This window comes from Amblyraja radiata, chromosome 10 (genome assembly GCF_010909765.2).
Source record: "Amblyraja radiata isolate CabotCenter1 chromosome 10, sAmbRad1.1.pri, whole genome shotgun sequence".
Lineage (NCBI taxonomy): Eukaryota > Metazoa > Chordata > Chondrichthyes > Rajiformes > Rajidae > Amblyraja > Amblyraja radiata.
In genome coordinates this window covers 15,416,673-15,437,877 of record NC_045965.1, presented here as the reverse complement: position 1 = coordinate 15,437,877, position 21,205 = coordinate 15,416,673, and the positions used below count along the sequence as shown (strand labels likewise).

At 40.6% G+C, this 21,205-nt stretch overlaps 1 protein-coding gene and 1 long non-coding RNA gene across 7 annotated transcripts in view; one reads left to right on the top strand and one right to left on the bottom strand.

Moving 5' to 3' along the window:
• Positions 1–12,280, bottom strand: part of rnf2 (ring finger protein 2) — a 51,628-nt gene extending 39,348 nt beyond the window's left edge. The window contains exon 1 of one of the 6 annotated variants that reach the window (XM_033028162.1): positions 12,263–12,280. The gene's annotated coding sequence lies outside the window, so the exon portion shown is untranslated. Of the gene's footprint in view, positions 1–11,717; positions 11,831–11,959; positions 12,091–12,262 lie in introns of those variants that run through there. The other 5 variants (XM_033028164.1, XM_033028160.1, XM_033028159.1 and 2 more) reach the window with 5 other exon arrangements.
• LOC116977594 lies at positions 11,212–15,121 on the top strand. The gene is made up of 2 exons (XR_004413255.1): positions 11,212–11,391; positions 12,528–15,121. It is a non-coding gene; the product is annotated as an uncharacterized LOC116977594 (long non-coding RNA).
• The last annotated feature ends 6,084 nt before the right edge of the window (positions 15,122–21,205 follow it).

Sequence of the window (21,205 nt, the reverse complement as noted above, 5' to 3'; positions counted from 1 at the left end):
TAATTTTACCTTAATTGGCTCATTCTTTCTGCTCCTTTTCCCAATTTCACTCGTTTTAGTTTCCTCTGGGGGTGAATTCTTATTATTCACTTTCAGACAAAGAATGAATCCATTGAGCATCCAGATGTGGTTTAATAGAGTGGTTGTTGTCGGTTGTGCGTTTGTCATTTGACCACGACTAAAACACAGGAATCTACCACTATTTTTGACACGTGCTCCACAACATGTGGCACCATTAAACACAGAAAAAGTTCTAAGTCTGACACAATGTTAGCTGTGAAGAGCAGCGGTTGCTAACAAGGTCAGCAAAGCCTTGGGTGGAAGATGCAGAGGAGAAGGGGCACGCATTAAGATAAATAACCAAGAGAGAGATCGAATAGGAAATCCATGAAGCTGAAAGCATTGCTGGTGACTCGGCAGCAGCCCAAATCAGAATGCATGAAGGCAAGGGACAGACAGCAAGTAGGAGAAACATATTGCAACACAATTTAAAAATATATAATTGAATGAGCAAAATGACAAAGCCTGATCATAGAAACAGAATAAAATAGACATTTATTTGGCAAACTGTCTTTACTGCCCCTCCCCCTTGTGTAACAATACTTTTCAGCCATGACCTTCCTCGTCATTTACCACATATTATTCATCACTACCAGCTGATCTTATTTACGTTGCATTAAAGTGTAGTCTCCAGAACATTTTCTTTCTGTCCAATGTGTCACTGGTCTTACATGGTATGCAGCAAGCAGAATGTGGTAGATATTGCCCGAACAGCAGACTCTTATTCTTGATTAGCTGGAAACATAGATACAAGTGGCGCTGCTGTATTACATTGCTATTTGTGCTGTCTGCAAGCTCCTGAAGAATGAGTTCTACATCTCCCAATCCCTGTTTCAGAAGCTACCTTGCTTGCCCTGCCATCTTAAATAACATTGTGTAGGATGGAACTGCTGGTTTAAACCGAAGATAGACACAAAGGTAATATTGAGTTCCATTACTGACTGTTCCGCTGAGTTACTCCAGCATTTTGTGTTTATCTTTCATTTTTTAACAACTATGCATGTGCAAGATGTGCACATTTTTAAATGTATCTGTTGGTTGACAAAGGACGGTACAGGAGCCATCTGCACAAGCTGCTACAAGTATGTCAATTGAGGTTAATTAAAAAAAAGTCAAACTACCAGCACCTCCTTTTGTATGTATTGTCAGGAGACATAGCAGCTAAAAGCACATCTTTTAACAGCATATGTCTCTACACCAGGAAGAGCAGGATGCCTTTTTAGATGTCCATGGACCAATTACGAACAAAATGCATAACATAAACAAAGCTGTAAATTACATCCGTTGAATATTCTAAATACTCCCAACAGTTAATTAGGTTCCCAAAGAAGGTTCGCTAAGCAGGATACGAACTGGAATGCGCTGTCTGAGACAGTGGTGGAGGCAGATACTCCCACAATATTTAAGAAACATTTGGACAAGCAATGAATCACCAAGCATAGCAGGCTGCAGACACAGGCGCTGATAAACGGGACAGGTAGATTATTGGAGAGTAGAGACTGCAGATGCTGAAATATTGAGCAAAAAAAAAAAAAAACTGCTTGTGGAATTCGGCAGGCCAGGCAGCATCTATGAAGGGAACCTAGCAGAAAACATTGGAGGTCAGGACCCTTCAGACTGACAGACACATGCTGGTCAGAATGGACGTGGTGGGCCAATGGGCCTATTTCTATGCTGTATGACTGACTATGAATGTATCAAAACCTGCTCCCCTTGGAAAATCGGATTTCCTTCCAAACTAGCACACAGGACTTTTCCACAACAACCCAAGCATATCCAACAATATAGCATTGTCTCAATGGGTCTGTGAAGAGTCAGCCTACACTCCGCACTAAAGTCCGCAGCCTGCCTCGAATCCAAAAAATGATCCGACTTAAAAATGGCATGTCAACAAATACAAGGTTAAAAAGTACCTTCGAAGATAATACAGTTAAAACATCTAAAATTGTCCAAATATGCAACTTTACATTCCTAGATCTCTCTTCAAACCAGAAATTAATGAGTGGAGGTAGCAGGAGCGAGGGGTTGCTATGTAAACCTGCTTGGTGGCTGGGGTGAAATTCAGCATCAGTGACCTTTATTCTGGCATTTCACAATCTTACAATGAATAATGAACACATGAAATATTTCCCATTGCCTCCCCAGTGAACTCCTATCGGGCACATTGGGCTTGCTGGAATTCAGCCATGCAACATATAATCAAATATGACAGTTTAAAAATTACTCTTTCTATATTGGCAACAAAACTCCCACAAAAACACCGAGATCATACTGCTCCTACCAAAAGATTTTCCTAATTAGTTTATATCTTAGAAACATCACAATTAGTGCACAGATGAGATAGCCAACGAGATGCAAGAATAGAATCCCATAAAGCTTGTTTTCTTTGCTTTATGAGATGCATCTATACTGGCACATGAAATCAACCAACTCTGAACTTGACGGATAACATAGCTGTGAAGGCTCACCCGATCCCATAATAAAATGGAATAAGACATCGTTCTGCAAGGATTTTCTAACACCTTTGCTCTGATCTAGCATGCCTACTGATTCTGTTTGTATTTGAACAAAAACTGTTGCACTGGAGTAAAAAATAAATTAACTGCAACAAAACAAAGATTGGCTTAATGCCTTGTTTTACATGTATCAGTATTTTCATCTAAAAACTACAGAAATGCAGAATAAGGCTTCCTCGATATCCTCTTAGAAACGGTCTATTATCTAAATCACCCATCAGTAACGAACTTCACCACAGATTGTTAAACTGGAACCGATAGGACTAGCTGATGATACACGTTGGTAATAAGAGGAAAGATAGAGGAGGATGTCTAGTTTAGCTTAGTTTAGTGTTACAGAGTGGAAACAGGCCCTTCAGCCCACTGAGTCCTCGCCAACCAGCGGTCACCCATACACTAGTTCTATCCTACACACGAGGGACATTTTACAGAAGCCAATTAACCTACAACCCTGCATGTCTTTGAAGCATGGGAGGAAACCAAGCACCCAAAGAAAACCCACGTGTTCACCAGGAGAATGTGCAAACTCCATACAGACAGCACCTGTAGTGAGAATCGAACCTGGGTCTCTGGCAATGTAAGGCAGCAACTCTACCGTTGTGCCACTGTGCCTTGGTAAGAGTCTAAGAGTCACAGAATTTGGGGATGGTCAAGGGTTGAGATTTGTGACTTCAGTTTACTTAAATAATAAATTTGCTTTTACATTGTTCCTTCAAAATTCACTTACAATTTTAAAGAGCGCACATCAATCTTTTCCTGGGGAGCTGGATGCCAAAATATCAATTGTCCAAAGTTGAATGCTGGATAAAGGGAACCAGTAGGATCTTCCGTTTGAACACAATTTGGATTTCCAGAAAGTTTTTGGTGAAGTATCCCAAAGGGTTACAGTGCAAAATATATCCCACTTCTCACTTATCCCACATTATACACCAACCAGCCAGTGTTTTTACCCACTCACATAATCTATCAATATCCCTTTGAAGACTCTTTGTGTCCTCCTCATAATTTGCTATCCCTTCTATCTTTGCATAATCAATAGCTTTGACGACAGCATACTAAGACCCTTCATGAGACTCTGGCAAAGTTTCAATATTAATGCTATTAGATCTCAGTGCTGCATTCGACACTGTTGATCACTCAATACTTTTGGACAGGTTGGAAAAATGGGTGGGGCTCTCAGGCACAGTCTTAAGTTGGTTCAGGTCATATTTACAAGATAGGAACTATTTTGTTTCCATTGGCGACTTTGTATCAGAACCAACCAACGTGACGTGTGGAGTACCGCAAGGTTCGATCTTAGGGCCCTCTTTATTCAACATCTACATGCTCCCACTAGGGCAAATCATGCGATATAATAATATTGACCACCACTGCTATGCCGATGACACTCAAATCTATGTAGCGCTATCACCAAATGACTATCGCCCCATAGATCTGTTGTTCCAGTGCATTGAGCAAGTCAAAGACTGGATGTGCCAAAATTTTCTCCAACTAAATAAGGACAAAACTGAGATAATTGTTTTTGGTGCTAAAAAAGAAAGGCTTAAAGTAACCCAACACCTTCACTCTCTGTCCCTGAAAACTTCAAACAAAGCCAGAAATCTTGGGGTCATTATGGATTCAGATTTAAATTTCGACAGTCACATCAAATCAGTAACAAAATCGGCCTACTATCACCTCAAAAACATAGCAAGATTAAGAGGACTCATGTCAGCTCAAGATTTAGAAAAACTTGTACATGCCTTTATTAATAGTAGGCTAGATTATTGCAACGGTCTCCTTGCAGGTCTTCCAAAAAAAACTGTCAGGCAGCTACAGCTTGTTCAGAACGCTGTTGCTAGAGTTCTAACAAAGACCAAAAAATTTGAGCATATTACACCAATTCTTAAATCCTTACATTGGCTCCCTGTATGTCAGAGAATTGATTTTAAAATCCTGCTGCTCACCTATAAATCACTACATGGTTTAGGGCCAAAGTATATCACTGACATGCTTCCACTATATAAGCCTTCTAGACCGCTAAGACCTTATGAAACCAATCTGCTAGTGATTCCCAGAGTAAATACAAAACATGGGAAAGCAGGATTTAGTTACTATGCAACACATAGCTGGAATAAACTTCCTGAAGATTTAAGACTTGCCTCAACTTTGACCACTTTTAAAACAAGACTGAAAACTTTTATGTTTACTTTAGCTTTCAGCTAAATCTTAACTACATTGCACTTTTAACTTTTGCACTTTTTATAATGCATTTTTAATTTTGCTTTTCTTTTCTTTTAGTTCTATTTTATTTCATTTTATTATTTCATTTATTGTATGACATGTTTTTATGTGAAGCACTTTGAGTCTGCCTCGTGTATGAAATGTGCTATATAAATAAAGTTGCCTTGCCTTGCCTTGCCTTCATCCAATTCGGCAATAAAAATAATAAACAATGGAGGCCTCAGCAATGACCCATGATATATCATCGATCCAAAAAAAAATGTCACATATCTGTTAATAATCCACTCCCACATCTATTGCCCCAACCTTTGTACTCTTATGTTTAAGAAGGAACTGCAGATGCTGGAAAATCAAAGGTAGACAAAAAAGCTGGAGAAACTCAGCGGGTGAGGCAGCATCTATGGAGCAAAGGAAATAGGCAACATTTCAGGTCGAAACCCTTCTTCAGTCTGAAGGGTGTCGACCCAAAACCCTTCTTCACTCTATTTCCTTCGCTCCATAGATGCTGCCTCATCCGCTGAGTTTCTGCAGCATTTTTGTCTACCTTTGTACTCTCATCTTGCACAGTAACCTTTTGAGATACTTCACCAAAAGCCTTCTGGAAATCCAAATTCTGTTAAAATTGATAATCCTACTGGTTCCCTTTATCCAGTATTCAACTTTGGACAATTGATATTTTGGCATCCAGCTCCTCAGGAAAAAGTTGATGTGTACTCTTTCAATTTGTAAGTGAATAAGTGAGTTAAAACTCTAACAGGAATAACACTGATAGACACAAAAAGTTGGAGTCAATCAGCAAGTCAGATAGCATCTCTGGAGAGAAGGAATAGGTGACATTTCGGGTCGAGACCTTCCTTCAGACTCGATCCAAAACATCACCTATTCCTTTTCTCCAAAGGCGCTGTCTGACCTGCTGATTTGCTGCAGCTTTTAGTGTCTATCTTTGGTTTAAACCAGCATTTGCAGTTCCTTCCTACACAACACTGAATATTCCAGAAAATTTGCCCTGACCATACCAGAATATCGAACTAGAGGAACTAGAATTTGACTCCACACAGAACCTACTGGTTCCCTTTATCCAACTGAACATTCTTTTTTTAATAACAATGAAAGCTATTTTATAAGCACAATATTATTGGAGTAAGCTGAAGTCTTTGCAAGTATTGCAAGAGCATTAATTTTATCACCACTATCCCAAGTGACATTCAGTATTTTCCCAATAGGAACAACTGTAAACTGTGGTTCGGTATTAAAAATAAAATAAAATCAGGCGAATACACAATTGTGAAAGTAATGATATAGCCCAGCCATCCACTCAATAAATCTCTCACCAGCCCACAGTCATTGAGGCATACAGCACGGAAGTGGGACCTTCGGCCCAACTTGCCCATGGTGACCGACATCCCCATCCACACTAGTCCCATGTGCTACATCCCTCTGGTGCAGCGGTAGAGTTGCTGCCTTACAGCCTTACCCGGGTTCGATCGTGACTACAGTTCTTGTCTGTTCGGAGCTTCTACGTTCTCCCCGTGACCTGCGTAGGTTTTCTCCGTGATCTCCTGTTTTTCCACCCACACTCCAAAGACATAGAGGTTTGTAGGTTGATTGGCTTGGTATAATTGTAAATTGTCCCTAGTGTGTTCCCAGTAGGATGGTATTGGTGTGCGGGGTTTGCTGGTCGCCGCTGACTCAATGAACCGAAGGGGCTTTTTCCGCACAGTATCTCTAAACCCTAAACTAAATTCTAACTGCTCCAGTCCTTGTACCTGTCCAAATATCTTTAATATGGTACCTGGCTTAACAACCTCTTCTGGCAGCTCGTTCCATGTACACACGACCATGTGTGTGAAAAAGGTGCCTCACAGGTTCCTATTAAATATTTTCCCTCTCACCTTAAACCTGTGTCCTCTGGTTCTTGATTCCCTCCACAACTCTAATCAGATCAACAACCATAATCACATTCAAAATGTTTCCTTCACTGAGCCAGGGAATAAACATGTTACTTTGTGCATTGCACTAGCTCTCTAGTAAACAATGCTCTCTTGCTCTATCTAAAGTGCGTGCAGAGATGGTAGCTAAAGTGGCACCAGATGCAAGGGTATCCTACATACCAAGTGGTTATCGCAAGCCCGTGACATTGAGGGGCAGAGATTGATGAGGAAACCCGTCAAAAACAAGGGAAGAGATATCATCGCATTGGGCCTCATGAGTGACATGGGTGTTTTTTTTAAAGATAGGTGTGAACTCTACTAAGTATGACATTACTGAATGTACAGATAGTGAGAATGTATGAAGAGTTTTTGCACAGTTTTTGTTTTGTATGTATTTTTTATTCTGAATAAATTTATTTTTGAAATAAAGATATAGTTTTTACAAGGCAAATATACTGTTCCACCAATCACTGACCTGTCTAGGCAAGGCCTCTCTCAACCATCACAGAGATGGGCTCCAAATTAGACATCAGCAATTACTATTTGCAAAGAAGGGCAATGTTTGCCACACAGCAAATTCAGACCTGGGGTGTAAAGGAGGCAGCATTTGAAGACACTAAGAGATTGTTAAAAAACTGCTCTAGCTTTGCAATGTAAACATAATAAGGAACATACCAGCACTGCTTTTGTGCCAGTATTTCTAACTTTGTTCAATTCTCTTCTTTGTGTATTATATTAACACTTTTCACAGCCAGGAGATTAGGCACCAGACTATGACCATTCTACCTACTTACATCTGAGTGGATAGTTCACAATACAGCAAACCAAATCGTTGACATTTGTGCTGGAAGCAATAATAATAAGCAAACAATAATAACTGCATTCGCATAATACCTTTACCAAATTAAAATATTTCTGCGACTTCAAAGCACACCCTGAGCTTTGACAGGACTGAATTATGTTTTGAATGCACAGTGAATTTTATTATAGTACTTGACACCATGCATCAGAAATGCAAGTGCCAGCCACTCTGACAAGGCAGGTTCCATGCTGCAGAAAGCTTGGGATTACTGTATTCATGGTGACAGTTAGACTTGGGCTTGGACTTGCTGTGATCAGTTCAGGTTTTATATTTTATATCTGATCAGATCACTTCTTCGCAGGAGAGTTATATAACAAAATTTCACACTAGGGCATTCAAGGGGGTATGATGACAAATAACTAAAAGCTTGGACAGAAATGTATATTTAAAAAAACATTTTTTAAAGAGATAAAGTTTCAGAGAATTTTGTTACGTTTTATTTTACATTCTTCATCATCTAAACAAATTTCTTACAGACCCAATCAGTCAAACAGTTACCCTCCCAGTAATAGTAAAGAATAAATTCATCCCCAAAGGTGCAATAGGATTATAAACAGGGATCAGCATCACTGTAATTATTTGTACAAAGGGTTTCCAGTTTCATATATGTACGTACTATTTAAATACAATTAATGGTACAGCTGCTGTATGTGGCAGAGTTCAAAGGAATATCTTCAACTTTTGTTCCTTGAATTATCAAATATAGGACAAAGACCTCAGATTTGCTCATCAATCCATCTTTACCCCAATCTACAGAAAATAGCTTCCTCTGTCATTGTCACCAACCATGCCAGCCACCGAGATGAATTGTCAGTGTAGCATTAGTGATAGAGTGATACAGCGTGGAAACAGGCCCTTCGGTCCAACTTGCCCACACTGGCCAACATGTCCCTGCTACAATAATCCCACCTGCCCGCATTTGGTCCATACCCCTATAATCCTGTCCTATTCATGTACCTGTCTAACTGTTTCTTAAATATTGGGATAGTCTCTACCTCAACTATCTCCTCTGGCAGTTTATTCCATACATCTACCATCCTTTGTGTGAAAAAGTTACCCCTCAGATTCCTATTAAATCTTTTCCCCTTCACCTTAAACCTATGTCCTCTGGTTCTCGATTCACCTATTCTGGGCAAGAGACTCTGTGCATCTAATGTCAGTTGATTGATGCCATGGACGTGTTATGGTGCTACTTGGTAGTTTAGGTTGAGGATGCACAGGTTCATTTCATAAAGAGGACTCTGCAACCAACAGGAAGTATGGGCTTCCTATCAATTGGTCAAGACAGAAATAGGGCAGAGTTAAATCTTCAAAGCAATTGTGCCACCCAGTCCCCAGACAGGCATTGTAATTAAATAAGTTGCTTGGAAAGAAAACAAGCCTGCATATTGTTGTGCTACGATTACAAGATCATAAGATAATTATAGAGGGGAAGGCCAATTGGCCCATGTATCCACAATATTTCTCCCAACACCTCACCAAAACACTGCTTCTAAATATTTTAAAGATCTCCAATTGAGGTAGTAGTGAATGGAAGTAGAAGAATGAATGAAGAAAGTAGGTGATGTCAAGACTTAATCTCTCATATCAAAACAGAGATAATATTTGAAGTGGAGGAAAAAATTAGAATTACAAAAGAACAAAACGATCAATTGCTTCTTACTGAAGCATAATATAAAGTTTAATGGTATTTCACCCACACTACACTACCCTGAAATGAATTCCATGCCATGATCACTCTTGAAAGATAATTCCTTTCTCTGCACAAACCCTAAGTTTATTTATTAGTTTGAACTCAGTTTTATCCCCAAATGAATTTGAAGCAATTGCTATTAAAGCACAATAAATGGTTACAGCTGAAAAGACTGTTTTCTATGTTGAAACTTATGATAAAAATTACAACAGCTTTATATTTGTGGAAAGCTCCTGACTGAAATACCTGAATGCTGCCTGGTTCTTTCCAATTATGTGCAAGAAATCACTGCCAGGTTAAATTTATTAGGCAGGATTTCAGCAAGCTTGATTCTTATTAACGTTTAGCGAGTAACATATTTTTACAGCATTATAAAAGTTAAAAAGCGTTAATCTGACCAAGTTTCCCCATTTTCTCTCGGCTTTCTGAAAGCTAGAAACCAATGACAGAAAATAATCCAATGGGCACAAACAAACAATCCGGCATCTCATAAAGCAATTGATCTTCATGAACAAGGTGAATGTTTAAAAATGTTTTAAAATGTTTCCGCTGTTCGAGTTGCCAATGCTTTTTCACCATTCCAGTTAATAGTTCCAAATTCTATACATACTGCACTGTTCAGAATTGAACACAGGCTCTTTGCTGTTCCTATTGCATGTTGGTATGTGATAGGAAATGTTCATCAATACATGAACAAAAAATAAATGGAGTTGTTTAATTTTGTGGTTAGCTAAATCTAATGGTTAAGTTGACAACTACAATTGCACCGCGATTGATAAATTTACAATTTAAAAGAGTTGAGGTGGTAGCCCTAATCAATTGTTAATGGGATTAACAGATAACATCTATTTATGACCCCAATCAGCATCCAGGAACATTCACCCTCACAGCACAGACGAGCAACAAGAATGATAGCTAATTTTATTTCTCTCCTTTCCCTACTTTAGTAATTCTACAGATGTCAAATTGTCAGTGCTGTTTTGACTAAGACTAGCCAATCCATGAATGCCATATCCCATACAGTTCCAACGCCACCCTAGAGAGTGGATTAATGTTGGGTGTCCCAATTGATAAATATTGAAATTCCATTTTAATTGGTGTATTTTTGAAATGGAGCTTTACTTCAATTCTCCTCCCATTAATAAGAAAAAAGTTCATTGTCATCAAATTGACCCATTCAAAAGCTTGAATTAACTACTAAGAACTAGCATGGCTAATTCACAAATCTAATAATCTGTTTGTGTAAGAAAGAACTGCAGATGCTGGTCACCCATTCCTTCTCTCCAGAGATGCTGCCTGTCCCGCTGAGTTACTCCAGCATTTTGTATCTACCTTCTAATAAACTGATTGTTGAATGATACCAAGATGCTTTACTATCCTTGCCACCATTTGTTTACTTCTGTCCGAATCCTGTACACTCATCTTCCATCACTATTTTAAATCAAAATGTTTATAACGCCAAAGATAGACACAAAAAGGCAGCATCTCTGGAGAGAAGGGATGGGTGACATTTTGGGTTGAGACCCTTCTTCAGACTATATATAAGAATTATATTCTGAATTATCACGCCAACTAGACCAGTGTGTTCTTCTGTGTCTTGTCAGGATGGTCCTACACGGGTCAATATGAATTTGTGAAAGCTGAAAGCTGAACTGTGAGAAGTGTGCACTCCACTCGGGGCAGTTCACTGGGCACTCCATCAGACCCAGTACATAAAGGCTCAGTGTAGCCTTCCAGTGGCTCAGAAATGCCGCTGGCTGGAACACTAGACCAGGCATTAGATGGAACACATACTGTTTTGAAGAAAGCACGTAATGTACATATTGCATTTAAGCGGTAAAGAGTGCCAATAAGTAATATCGGCGAATCCTCAGATTTGTGGTGTAATAAGCAAATGTAATATAGACAAAAAAAACTGTAACGCGATAAGGACGAGGGGACAAAATATTTGGACAGGAGCAGTGACAATGTAGAGATTTGCCCTTCATAAAACAACAATACGGCAGCTTCTGCAAGACTGACGGCGTCCTTGACAAATCAGGGTTCGCCCACACAGAAACAAGCAGCCAATGTGTACTGGCGGGAGGAGGGAGCCAGGACTTACTTGTGAGTAATGTGTTTTACACACACACACACACACACACACAATAATTATAAGTTCAAGCTGCAGCAACGCAGCGTAATGGCATTGGCGAGAGGATTGTGGCGGTCAGTCAGTTAACCCTACAACCAGCAGTATAAACGCCCCGGCTCAAATACAGCTCAGAAAGAAAATCACCGACTGGGATGCGAACACCTCACACTCACTCACACACCGAGCAATTAACCCACAGCGACAGGGACCCACACACACGCACACAAAGCGGGGAGAAAAGAAAAGTGATTCTAACACCGACCCCCGCGCCCCAACGTCCTATTTACTGGATACAAACCCGAACTGGTCACAGGAATAGATGCGTGGCTTTTTCTGAAATCTAGACATTGTTGAAGGAATACGAGAGCCATGTCGAGCCGGATCAGCGGCTGCGCGGCGGCCGGCCGCAGTACCGCGCACCCGGGGCACCGACAATCACAGCCCCGCCGCTTTCTCCCACACTCGCCGCGCCAGCACAGCACGGGGCCGGGCCGAGCCCGCCAGCCACACCGGCCCACCCGCCGCTCACCACACACTCACCGTCCTTAGACACAGGGGACCGGCACCGCTCGATCTGCCCGCACTTTCCCCCTCCCTCCCTCCCTCCCGCGATGTAAACAGCCCCGAAGCACCAAGCCACTTGCAATATGGCGAGTCTCCGCAATGGACATTGGGAAAGCAATCAGTATTTGGAATATAACTCCTCTCTCTTTCTGCATCCACGGTTATAACTTATGCATTACAACAAAAAAAGCAACGCAGTGCTTATAACGATGGGCTGGATCATCATCATTGTTATTCCCGGCTTTGTTTTACGGCTTTGAATTTAGTGATCTACAATACCTTTATACGTTACTTCCAGATTCAAGAGAGTTTATTGTCATACTTTCTTGCTTTTATGGGGGGAGGGGAGGGGAAATACACTGGAAATTTTGCAGGAATTATAATATCCTCTGTAGATTCAATTTATATGGGCTTGCATATAGAATCTCGTTTCGAATTTAACTAGAAGATAAGAGGAGGCGGTTTTGTTTTTTGCAGGTATCTTGGTTCTAATTAAATATTACTACCAAACTGCAACAATTGAAATATTGTATTTTTATTACAGTTGATGACAGACGATCGATTTGTTTCCATGTTAGTGTTGGAGGTAAGGAAAGCGTTTCTTCCATTTGTAGGATGGCGCGTTAAATATGTTCCCATCACTTTACGTAAAACTTTGCACAGAGTCAACTTGGTGCTGATGTTGGTGAAGAATCAGGACCATTGACACATTAGAATGAAGTCCACACACGTTAATCTTGTCGTGGCTGGATATATATCAGGAACATTCACCATCCTGTTGTCCTCTGGAAAAGGGTTGCGTCCCACTCACTTCGGTCCAAGTCTGAAGAAGGGTCTCGACCCGAAGCGTCTTACCCATTCCTTCTCTCCAGAGATGCTGCCTGTCCGGCTGAGTTACTCCAGTATTTTGCGTCTACGTTCCAAGAAAACCCGATCTCCAATTTTGCAAACTCCTGCAAACTAAAATACCAGAATGATTAAATTAGTTTTTTTGTTCTTTTTATTGATGGTCTGGACTGTTACGAAAACTTTTTATTCACGACCATGAAATATGTTTCGCTTGTAAAGCTAGCTATGTTGGAATTTGAACTCGGGGTTTTGGATTATTCGTCTAGGTCTTCGTGTTACTGCAGAACCTAACATTGTCCGTGTTTATCTTGGGCCTGGTGTCTCATCGATATAGTAAATTGCAAAAGATGGTACCTTCAACAATAAAGCAATTCTGCCTGCATTGGATGTCGGCCTCGGTGTTTGAGTCAGTCTGTGTAGAGAGATTTTGCCCAAAAGCTATATCCAATATGAAAATATTACCACGTGGGTCTCGGCATAAGGGAGACATTTATACATTTTTAAATTTTCCAACCTTCAACAGATATTTCTATATGTACCCACCTTGCCCACATTGTTTTGTTGGAACTATCTATGAAACAGAAATAATATCCCAGCCTCCCTTCCATAGGTATATACATATAGCTGCAATTTGATAATCATCCCACAATCCTGGACAGCGATTGAATTGACATGGAATAATGTTCGTTTAGTTATTTTCTTCGAGAGAACATTATTGCTGTGAATGGGTGAAAAATTAAACGTTAACAATGGACTTTAATCATGGCTGGGTGAATCCAACCAAATAGATACTGATACATTTTGTTAGAACCATGACAGATATTGGAGCAACAGCATGTGAAATAACTGAATTGGAAAATGAAGAAGTTCACAGTATTTTGGTTTGTAAAATTATATAATGAAAGTTGGGGATTTGGTCTTTCTGAGAATAATATTTCCAGATTTGCACGTAACAAATGACATGGGTCTTTAGGTGAGTTCATTGATGGACTCAATGTTGACATGGGATATATCACAGCCACTGCATTTTAACCACATTGACAGAAATGGACAGTATCGTTTATTGTCTGAATTTATGTACTTCACTAGCAACATATCCGCAATTACATCAAAGATTCTCCTAACCTTGTTAAGCTCTTAATTCAGTAAATTACCACATTGGCAAAGGTTCCAATAATGTTTCCACTCTTGAATCAACAATTAAATTACTGAAGTCTGTATGGCAGTTTCTAAATTACCACATCTCCTAACCAATTTTGAATGCCACTTTTCAAAGGCAGGAGATGCCGTCAATGAGCAAAGATAAGACCAAAACATTTGCACTCCAACACACTGTATTCTGTTTCTATGACAATATTCATTCACCAGTGCCCTTGGTTTGATATCAATCCTAAAGAAAATTAAAAGGTAAATCACTTGAAGCAAAGTTGCCCTCACGCAATATAATAATTGTTCTTATGTAATTTATTTCCTCTTGGAACCTTTAATTTCAAATTGCACTTTATTGATGAAGTACCAGTTGACCCTTTGACTCCTAAATAAAATGAGATTGCGTAACACTAATCCAATTCTATTTTGCTCAAATTAACAGATAATAATGCCCAAAACTCACCATTGATTGGCATTACAGTGGTAGGTAGTCTTAATCTGATTTAATAAAAAGGGCCAGTATAAATAATTAAAATGTCACAATGCTGTTATACAATGGTGGTCAGTTTAAGGTAAGGATGTGGAGTTAAAAACAAGAGTTTTCCCTTCTGTAAGGTCTGCCAATGTTGGGGGGGATATCTATAGTTTACTGTGGACATTACTAATCAATATGAACAAAACATTAATCAAAAATTATAACCTAAGACACAGTTCAGAGGAATAGTTTGCAATAAACTGCGGTTTAAGGATATAATGCTTGATTAAGAATAATGAAATTAACCATCATTAGTGCTTAATATCTGAACATTTTTGGGCACAAAGAAATCAATAAAGCATGTTAAATGTATTTTAAAATAAAGGTTGTAATGTGTTGTCAGCATAATTTGAATATACTGTTGCATGCTATGTGGTTTAACTGTGGGAAGCACACTTCATGAAGCATGTAGAATTGGAGTGAACTGAGACTGCAACTGGATTTCAGATTAACTGGCTTTAAGAAAAAATTCTCAATGCTTCAGTAACTTGAGAGCTGATGATCTGTCTTCCATCTGTTTCCTCCTTAGGAGCCACAAAATACGATTAATGTTTGCAATGACAGTAAGCTCTGGTGTGTTATAATTAAAGGGCAGTTTTTATGAATTTATAGTTCGTTTATTATTATTATTGTCACATGTGAGATACATTGAAAAATCTTGTTTTGTGTGTTATCCAGTCAAATCATATCATATCTGTGTACAATCAAGTCATACAATATTATAGTACTGTAAGTACATAGTAGCTTTCAATGGTGGTGACATTCTGATTTGACGCAATGTGAATAGAATCATCTTTTATGTGGTTCTCCGAAGAAGGCTCTCTGAAGTAGGATCTTGACTCAAAACATCACCTATCCATGTTTTCCAGAGGTGCTGTCTGACCTGCTGAGTTCGCATACCGTCCGAACAGATCCACGGACGATGCGGTCTCCCAGGTCTTGCACACCGCTCTCTCCCATCTGGACAGCCAGAAGGGGGGCTACGTGAGGATGCTGTTCATAGACTACAGTTCAGCCTTCAACACGATAGTCCCCACCAGACTGGCCGGGAAGCTAATGGAATTGGGACTCAACACCTCCCTGTGTGCCTGGGTCCTGGACTTTCTCACCGCCAGGCCCCAGGTAGTCAAGATGGGAGGGAATACATCGAAGTCCCTTACCCTGAGCACAGGATCGCCCCAGGGTTGCGTCCTCAGCCCCCTATTGTACTCCCTGTACACACATGACTGTGTGGCTAGGTTCAGCTCCAACTCAATAATTAAGTTTGCTGATGACACTGTGGTGGTGGGCCTGATTTCAGACAACGACGAGAAGGCCTACCGGGAGGAGGTGGCTGATCTAGCACTCTGGTGCCAGGATAACAGCCTCCTCTTGAACATCAAAAAAACGAAAGAGCTGATCATGGACTTTAGGAGGGCACATCATCCGAGGACGTACACTCCATTGAGGATAAATGGGGATCCTGTGGATAGGGTGAGCTGTTTAAAATATCTGGGAGTCCACATCTCCGAGGATATGACATGGGCATCAAACGCCTCAGCACTCATGAGTAAGGAAAGGCAGCGCCTTTACCACCTCAGGCAATTGAGGAAATTCAGAGTGTCTCCGAGGATCCTCCAGTGCTTCTACGCAGCGGCGGTGAAAGCATCTTGTCCGGGAACATTACCATCTGGTTTGGGAATTGCTCTGCCAAGGACAAGAAGGCTCTGCAGAGAGTAGTGCGTTCGGCCGAACGCACTATGGGAACTTCACTCGCCCCCCTGCAGGAACTATACATCAGGAGGTGCAACTCCAGAGCCAACAATATCATGAGAGACCCCTTCCACCCCTGCAACGTACTGTTCCAGCTGCTACGGTCAGGCAAACGCCTCCATTGCCATGCGGTGAGAACAGAGAGGTTGAGAAGGAGTTTCTTCCCAGAGGCCATTCGGACTGTAAACGCCTATCTCACCAGGGACTAACTCTACTGAACGTTTTTCCTTCCATTATTTATTATGTAAAGGTATATGTGTGTTATGATTGTGTTTATAGTTTGTTTGGTTGTTTGTCTTTTTGCACAAAAGTCCGCGAGCATTGCCACTTTCATTTCACTGCACATCTCGTATGTGTATGTGACAAATGAACTTGACTTGACTTGACTTGAGTTGACTTGAGTTACTCCAGCACTTTATGTCCTCTTGTTTATTAACCAGCTTCTGCAGTTCTTTGTTTCTTCATCCCTTATGACTGGTTCTGATTTGTGTGACTAAAATGCTACAGTAGCAATAAAATGCTACCAGATTTCAGTGCCATTCTGGTTTTAATAGTCATGATTTTCTTCATCATTTGGAACATTTTTGATGTACACTCTGAATTAATTGCTATCAGATTGTTCCCTCTGAGCTGTCAGACTGGATACAAAGTGACAGATGTTGGCAGCTTTGGATTGGTGGAAACAGGGGATACATAATAAAAGTAATTACGAAAAATGAGCCAATAATGTTATTTTCACATAAGATTAAGATCTAGAATCTACTGCCAGAGGCTCAATTGTACCATTCAAAAGGGAGCTAGTATGGATAGAGGCTGAGTGGGCTCATTCTGTACACTAACCATTCTGTGATTCATTCTACAAATCTGAGCCATCTGTGGATTTTACGGAGTGAGATCCCAACACCATTTCCTTAGATTTCCATAAATGAACAAGCATCGAAATGTTTCTGTTGAAAATGAGTTTGGGTTTGTGCAAAATCTTTATAAAATCTGTCGAGTGCAAGTTCACTGTTGTGATCCATTTACACTGCTGGCCGAGATGTCTTTTGTTTCCACAATGGAAAAACTGCAGGTGCAGCTTTTTCTTTTGTATAAATATTGTGAAGAGGTGCATTGACTCGGATGGTGTTTAAATAAACCATTTTAAGTGAGATTTCTACCCATCATTTAATTTCAAATGTAGATGAGATTATTGTCGTGTACACAGTATGCAGTGAAATTCTTTGTTCACATGAAGCTCACAGAGCAAATCATGTACATTCAGTAATGATAAATACAACATTAAATATGAGGGTAAGATAGCGGGATGGTTGAAGATTTTGTGCATCATCAGAGTCGTGCAATATAATAAAGTACAATGAAAGAATAAGTGAATGAGGTAAAGTTAAGAGGGAGAGTACATGCCAACGCTGCTGGGTTGGGATGTAAAAGGGGTGATTGATTCAGAAGTCAAATAACAGAGGAAAGATATGTTCTTAGTCTGGATATCCAGGCTTTCAAGCCCCTACGTGTTCTTCCAGAATGTAGAAAAGAGAAAATGGAATGAGGTGACAGGCATCCTCAAAGATACCTCCAGCCTTCCGAATGCCACACACCATGAAGATGGACCAGATGGAAGGAAGTGACAACCCTGTGATGGACTCATCTGTGTTTACCACTATCTGCATGTTCAGGTGGTCCAGGACCAGAGCAGTTCCATATCAGGCTGAGATGCATCATCAGGATACTTTATATAGTGCATCTGTAGGAGTTCCAGAGAAGCTTCATGGACATACCAAATCTTCTCGGATCATGAAGAGAGTAAATACAATCATGCCCTTTTTGATCACTGCATCAGTGTGAAGGCACCGTTAGGTTGCATGATATGGATGCCTAGGAACTTGAAGTTGTCACCCACCTATACAACAGCTGCATTGCTGAATACAGGATTATGTTCATCCTCTTGACTTCCTTCAGTCAACAACCAAATCTCTTGATATATATATATATACTCACAAGTACACACATACTCAAAAAACAAACAATGGTAGTGCAATAATAATAATAGTCTATTCTAGTGCAGAGCTTATTTGAGGCTGCAGTGTTTAATAGCCTGATGGCTGAAGGGAAGAAGCTGAGCCTGAACCTGGACATTACAGTTTTCAGGCTCCTGTACCTTCTTCCTGATGGCAGTGGTGAAATGAGTGTGAGGCCAGAATTGTGTGGGTCTCTGATGATGCTGGCGGCCTTTTTGAAGCAGCGACTCCAATAAATCCCTTCGATGGTGGGGAGGACAGAGCCGGTGATGGACAGGGCAGTGGTCACAACTTTTCCCATTCTTTTCCACTCCTGGACATTCAAGTTGCCGAACCAAGCCATGATGCAACCAGTCAACATGCTCACTACTCTACACCTGTAGAAGTTCAATAGACCCAGGCCCAAGATAAACACGGACAATGTTAGGTTCTGCAGTAACGCTTTGACATACCGAATCTCCTTAATCTTCTCAGGAAGTAGAGGCGTTGATGTGCTTTATTTATAATTGCATCAGTGTGATTTATTTACAATTGCACCAGGAAAGATATTCGGAAATATGCACAGCCAGGAATTTGAAGGTTTTGACTCTCTCCTCCATCGTCCCATTGATATAAACAGGATTGTATATCCTATTCCAAAGTCCACAATCAGTTCATTGGTTTTTACTGATATTGGGGACCAGGTTGTGTGTTGGCACCATTTGGTCAATCGGTCGATCGCACTTCTATACTCCGACTCAACATCATCTGTAATTAGTCCAACAACGGCGGTGTCGTCGGCGAACTTGAAGATGGAGTTCGCACTATGTCCGGCTACACAGTCATGAGTATAGAGTGAGTAAAGCAGGGGACTGAGCACGCAGCCTTGAGGTACTCCTGTACTGATTGTTATTGAGGAAGAAGTATTTCTGCCAATTCAAACCGACTGTGGTCTGTGGATGAGGAAATCGATGATCCAAATGCAGAGGGGTGCGCAGAGACCCAGTTCCGTGAGCTTGGTAACCAGCTTTTTTTCTAACAAAAACTTTAATTTGTTTAAGCAAACAAATAAATGTTACCTTTGACTAGATTCAGTTTTAGATGTTGAGACCCTCAGTGAAGAAAGACGTCGCCTCTTTGTAATTTGCTCCTGGCATTTCTCTTTAGCTTCCTTCATCCTCTTGGCCAGAAGTCTGGCATATTCTGCTGTAGCCTCCTTGTTTTTATGGGTACAATGTTTCTTCAGGGTAATGCGTCTACGTTTGTGCTGCAGAACCCCGGGAGTTACCAAGTGCTGAATCTTGGGAGCTTTGGTTCTGGGCTTTTTACCTTCCTTGGTTAGGGGTTTCCTCACAACATACTGGTGCACATCATCCTCTTCACCAGCTTTTTTTTTAATCAAAAATATTTATTCAAATATTAAAATAATATATACAGTACAGTAAAAAACAGAACCCACCACCATAATACACGACAAACGATAAACTATTATATAACTATCTTACACTCCTTGTCAAGGATACATACAAACCTCCGTGGTGCCCAGCGGTCCCAGAAATCCCCCACGACACCCGTGGACAGCACATAGTCCCTCTCTAACACCTCCCGGGCATGGACTTAATCCTGTAAAATGGGCAGGTAGCTGGCTCGGGCAGAGCCCTCTTCCGCCTAGTGCCGTGTTGGCTAGCTTGCCCAGACCCAGGAGCAACCCAACCAGGGCATCCTCGGCCCTACCCTCTCCCCTACGCACAGGGTGTCCGAAGATTAGAATGGTGGGTGAGAAATGCAGGCAGAAGACAAGGAGCCCCTTTAGATAATGGAACAGGGGCAGGGGCTCCTAACCAGCTTTGAGGGGATGATGGTATCGAATGCTGAGCTGCAGTCTATAAACAACAGCCTGACATAAGTGTTTTTATTGTCCACGTGGTCCAGAAATATCAGAAATATAGATTGTACTTGCATATATATATTGGCTGATCATCGTACGTATATACTACATATAGCAAGATTTGTAAAGGTGTAAACTGTACACTTATTATTGGCTGATCATTGTATGTATATACTACATATAGCAAGATATGCAAATGTCTAAACTGTACTTATTATTCTCAATACATTTATGAATAATCTGAAAAAATATATATTTTACCAAAATATATATTTGTTATACCTATCTTTATTTGACTGAGTTACTGATACAATGTGTATGTAATCATCATACCCAGTGCATGAGAGTTGCTGGGTGGTAGTCATTGAGGCAGATCTTGGTGACTGGAATGATGGCGGTTTCCTGATGCAGATGGGGACAGAAGGCTGTTGAGGTGCAAGATTAAAGATGTCAGCAAGGACTGTGGCCAATTGATTGGTGCACAATTTCAGAACCCATACAAGATCTCCATCCAGGCTGGCAGCTTTCTGAGAGTTTGTCCTCATGAAAATAGATTTGACCTGCCATCAATGTATATGGGACAGAGCCAATGGATGAATGGATGGGAGGACGTGCCTAGCTAGAGCCTTGTTTGCCTATTTAGTTTCAGTTTAGTTTAGTTTATTGTCATGTGTACCGAGGTACAGTGAAAAGCTTTTGTTGTGTGCTAACCAGTAGCAGAAAGACAATACATGATTACAATAGAGCCATTTACAGTGTCTAGATACATGATAAAGGGAATAACATGAATAAGGTTTAGTGCAAGATAAAGTCCAGTAAAGTCCGATCAAAGATAGTCCAAGGGTCTCCAATGAGGTGTATACTAGCTCAGTACAGCTCTCTAGGTGTCGGTAGGATGATGCCGTTGCCTTATAACAGCTGGGAATAAACTGTCCCTGAATCTGGAGGTGTTCAAAATGGGCGTAAAAAGCATAACCCCAGGTAATGTTCTTGAGGTGTTTATTGTTTCTAAAAGGGGAAGAAGCTGGGAGTAGAAATGAACTTTTCCATGTTTG